Consider the following 5343-nt stretch of genomic DNA (forward strand, 5'->3'; position numbering starts at 1 on the left):
TTATCACAGAGCAATCCCAAGGTGCTGGGAGTAGGATGTGGAGAACAGGCCTGGGAACACTGCAGCTCTCAGTAAGGGTTTGTTAATATCATTATCATAAAAATTAAAGCAAGAGGAAAAAGTCACCCCATGAGAATCAGACTGTGATTTGAGTTTTCAAAAGTAACACTTGGATGCTAGAAGACAATGCTTTCAACATTTGGAGGAGAAGAAATAGTGGAACCTAAAATCCCATGCATAGTTTAACCATTCCCAAAAGTGGAGGTTGGTCCAAGGGCAAAGACTCATGAAGACAGAAAGCTGGTCTGCTAAGCACGATCTTAATCAATCAGCTTTATGGAAGTAAGATTTACATAGAATCAAAGTTTCCATATTTAATCTTGGAATTTGATGAGTTTTGATGCATGCTTGATTATGACACAGAACAGTTCCGTCACTCCAAAAAGCTTTCTTCCACGGATTTTTGTTCTTGAGAATTTGGTATAAATGGAATCATGGAAAATCCTTTCCCTTGGTGTAACACTTTTGAGATTCATCCGTATTGGTTAGTGGATGAGTAATTCATTCGTTTTTCTTGCTGTGTAGTATTCTATTGTAAGACCATAGGAGAATGTGTTTTTCTATCACCAGAAGAGGCGTGTTTGGGTTGCTTCCAGTTTTGAGATATTATGCCCTGATCATCTGTATACTAGCCTTTGTGTGAATGCTTCATTGCGTTTAAGTAAATATCTAGGCTTGAAATGGCTGCACCACATAGTAAGCATATGTTTAATTTTATAAGAAACTATCATGCTCTTTTCCAAAGTGGCTCTTCCACTTTGTATTCTCATCAGTAAAGGATGAGGATTCCAGTTGTTTCACATTTTTGGCAGCATTTGGCATTTAATTTTTTTTTATTTCAGTAGTTTCAGGGGTACAAGTGGTTTTTGGTTACATGCATGAATTGTATAGTGGTGAAGTCTGGGCTTTTAGTGTGTCCATCACCCAAATAGTGGACATTGCACTAAATAGGTAATTTTTCATCTCTCATCCCCTTTCACCCTACTCTCTTCTAAGTCTCCAATGTCCCTTATACCATTTTGTATGCCTTTGGGTATCCATAGTTTAGCACCCACTTATAAGTGAGAACATGCAATATTCGTTTTTTGTTTTTGTTGTTCCTGAGTTACTTCAGTTAGGATAATGGCCTCCCATTTCATCCAAGTTGCTGCTAACTACATTATTTCATTCTCTTTTATGTCTGAGTAGTATTCCATGATGTGTGTGTACCACGTTTTCTTTATCCACTCATCGGTTGATGGGCACTTAGGTGGATTGTATGTCTTTGCAGTTGTGAATTGTGCAGCAACAAAAATGCCTACAGGTGTTTTTTTGATACAGTGACTTCTTTTCCTTGGGAGTACATGCCCAGTAGTGGGATGGCTGGATCAAATGGTAGATCTACTTTTAGCTCTTTGAGAAACCTTCATACTGTTTTTCGTAAAGGTTGTACTGACTTACATTCCCACCAACAGTATGTAAACGTTCCCTTTTCGCAGCCTCCACACCAACATTTATAGGTTTCTGACTTTATAATAATGGCCATTCTGGCTGGGCACTTGGCATTTTTTTACACCATTCTAATAGGTGTATGATGGTATCTCACTTTGATTTTAATTTGCGTTTCCCTAATGTCTACTGATGTTGAACATTTTTTCTCATGCTGATTTGTCATCTGTACACATTCTTTTGTGAAATGATAATTAAAATATTTTGCTACTTTTTATTTTTTATTGCACTATATGAGTTCTTTATATATTCTGGTTCCAAGTCTTTTATGAGATACTGTTTTGTGAAAATTTTCCCCCAGGGCTGGTTTGCCTTTTCATTTTCATAATGGTGTCTTATGAAGTACAAAAGTTTTAAATTATAATAAAATACAAATGATCATTTTTTTCTGGGTCTTTCTTTTGGTGTATCTAAGAAATCTTTGCTTAATCTAAGGTCACAATAACTTTCTTTTATATTTTATTCCAGAATATACACAATCAGTTCCTACATTTAGGTCTACAATTTATTTTGAGTTAATGCTTGTGTCTGGTGTGATGTCAAGTTCCTTTATTTATTTATTGCACATGGATGTTCAATTTTTCCAGTACATTCATTAAAAAGACTGTCCTTTCCTCACTGGATTTTCTTAGTACTTTTGTCAAAAATCAATTGACCATGTTTGAGTGGGTGTATTTTTGACCTCTTTATTTCATTCTGTTAAGCAATAAGTCTGTCCTTTAACTAATACACACTGTCTTCACTACTGCAGCTTTATAGTAAGCTTGAAATCGGTAATATGAGTTATTTAACTTTGTTCTTTTACAAATTTCTTTAACTAACCTAGATCATTACATTTCCATATAAATAAATACACATGTACACACTCGGATATATGTAATTATTATTATTATTATTATTTTGAGATGAGTTTCATATTCGTTGCCCAGGCTGGAGTGCAGTGGTGTGATCTCTGCTCATTACAACCTCTGCCTCCCAGGTTCAAGCGAGTCTCCTGCCTCAGCCTCCCAAGTAGCTGGGATTACAGGCATGCACCACCACGCCCAGCTGATTTTTGTATTTTTAGTAGAGATGGGTTTCTCCATGTTGGTCAGGATGGTCTTGAACTCCTGACCTCATGATCCCCCCGCTCAGTCACCCAAAGTGCTGGGATTATAGGCGTGAACCACTGTGCCTGGCTATATATATATATAGTCATACCTGATTTTATTGTGCTTTGCTTTATTGTGCTTTGGAGATATCGTGTTTTTTACAAATTGAAGGTTTGTGGCAACCCTGTGTCACACCATTTTTCCAATAGCATATGCTTACTTCAGGCTTTGGTGTCACATTTTGGTAAGTTTTGCAATATTCCAGACTTTTTCATTATTATTATATCTTTGATATTATTATTGTAATTGTTCTGGGTCACCATGAACTGTACCCATATATGACAGTGAGCTTAATCAATAAATGTTGTGTGTTTTGACTGCTCCATTGGCTAGCCATTTCCCCTTCTCTCTCTCTTTCCTTGGGTTTAGACATTTCCTGAGACACAGCAATATTGAAATTAGGACAAGTAATAACCCTACAATGGCCCCTAAGTATTCAAGGGGAAGGAAGAGTTGCGCATCTCTCATTTTAAATAAAAAGCTAGAAATGATTAAGCTCATTGAGGAAGACTGTCAAAAGCAGAGATAGATAGGCTGAAAGCTTGGCCTCTTACACTAGAAAGCCAAGTTGTGAATGCAAAGAAAAAGTTTTTGAAGGAAATTAAAAGTGCTACTCCAGTGAACACGTGAATGATAAGAAAGCTAAACAGACTTATTGCTAATATGGAGAAAGTTTTAGTGGTCAGGTTAGAAGCTCAAACCAGCCACAACATTCCCTTAAACCAAAGCCTAATCTAGAGCAAGCCCTTACCTCTCTTTAATACTATGAAGGCTGAGAGAGACGAAGAAGTTGCAGAAAAGTTGGAAGCTAGCGGAGATTGGTTCATGAGGCTTAGGGAGAGAAACCATCTCTATAACACAAAAGTACAAGGTGAAGCAGCACGTGCTGATAAAGAAGTTGCAGCAAGTTCCCCAGAAGATTTAGCTAAGATTATTGATGAAGATGGCAACATTAAACAACAGATTTTAAATGCAGATGAAACAGACTTCTATTGGGAAAAGATGCCATCTAAGACTTTCATTGCTGGAGAAGAGAAGTCAATGCCTGGCTTCAAAGCTTCAAGGACAGACTAACCCTCTCATTAGGGGCTAATTCAACTGGTGACACTAAGTTAAAACCAATGCTCACCAGCTATTTGGAAAATTCTAGAACCCTTAAGAATTATGCTAAATCTATTCTGCTTGTGCTCTAGAATTGGAACAACAAAATATTAATGACAGCTCATCCGTTTACAGCTTGGTTTACTGAATATTTTAAACCCATTGTTGAGATCTACTATTCAGAAAAAAAAGATTTTTTGTTTTCAAGATATTGCTCCTCATTGACAAAGCACCAAGTTCACCTGAGAACTCTGATGGAGATGTGCAAAGAGATTAATGTTGTTTTCCTGTCTGTTTAACACAACATCAGTGCTGCAGCCCATGGATCAAGGTGTAATTTCAAATTTCAAGTCTTATTATTTAAGAAATACATTTTGTAAGGCAATAGCTGCCATCAACAGTAATTCCTCTGATGGATCTGGGCAACATAAATTGAAAACCTTCTGGAAAGGATTCAGCTACCTAGATGCCATTAAGAACATTTGTAATTCATGGGAGGAAGTAAAAAAAAATGAACAATAACAGGAGTTTGGAAAAAGTCAACTTTGAGGGGTTTAAGATTTCAGTGGGGAAAGTAACTGCAGACGTGGTAGAGCTAGCAAGAGAACTAGAATTAGAAGTAGAGCCTGAAGATGGGACTGATTGCTTGCAATCTCATGGTCAGAGTTGAATGGATGAAGAATTGCTTCCTTACGGTTGAGCTGAGAAAGTGGTTTCTTGAGATGGAATTCATTTGTGGTGAAAATGCCGTGAATGTTGTTGAAATGACAACAAAGGATTTAGAATAGTACATAAACTTAGTTGATAAACTGGTGGCAGGGTCTGAGAGGATTTACTCTAATTTTGAAAGAAGTTCTATTGTGGGTAAATGCTATAAAACAGTATCACATGCTACAGATAAATCTTTTGAGTAAGAAAAAGTCAATTGACATGGCAAATGTAACTGCTGTCTTATATTAAGAAATCGCCACAACCACCTCAACATTCAGCATCCACCACCCTGATCAGTCAGCAGCCATCAACGTAGAAGCAAGATCCACCACTGGCAAAAGGATTCAGTGAATATTAGTTCTAGCTTGTTTTGGTAAAGTCTTTAATATTTAAACACAGATAATCATATTTTCTGCAAATAAAGACAATTATGTTTCTTCTTTTTCAATAAGTATGACTATTTTTCTTTTCTTTTCTTGCAGTGTCTTACTGTCTAGACCAGTGTTTATCATAAATGTGGTGATATTTGATGCCCTTGCCTTTTAATTTATCCTAGTAGAAAAATGTTCAGTGTTTTGCCATTAAGTGTTTCACAGTTCAGAGGTTGAGAAAGCTCCCTTCTGTCCTTGTTTGCTGAGAGATTTTTATTGTTGATGTTGTTGTTTTGTTTATTTGTTTTTTACCAAGAATAGATGTTAGAATTTGTTGTTTTGTGCATCTATTGAGATCATGATTTTTCTTATTTAATTTGTTAACACTGTGAAATACATGGATTTTTGACAATTAAGCAATCTTGAATTTCTAGGATAAATCCCACTTTATATATATAATA

The sequence above is a fragment of the Mandrillus leucophaeus genome, unplaced genomic scaffold (genome assembly GCF_000951045.1).
Source record: "Mandrillus leucophaeus isolate KB7577 unplaced genomic scaffold, Mleu.le_1.0 Scaffold48, whole genome shotgun sequence".
In the NCBI taxonomy this organism is placed as follows: domain Eukaryota; kingdom Metazoa; phylum Chordata; class Mammalia; order Primates; family Cercopithecidae; genus Mandrillus; species Mandrillus leucophaeus.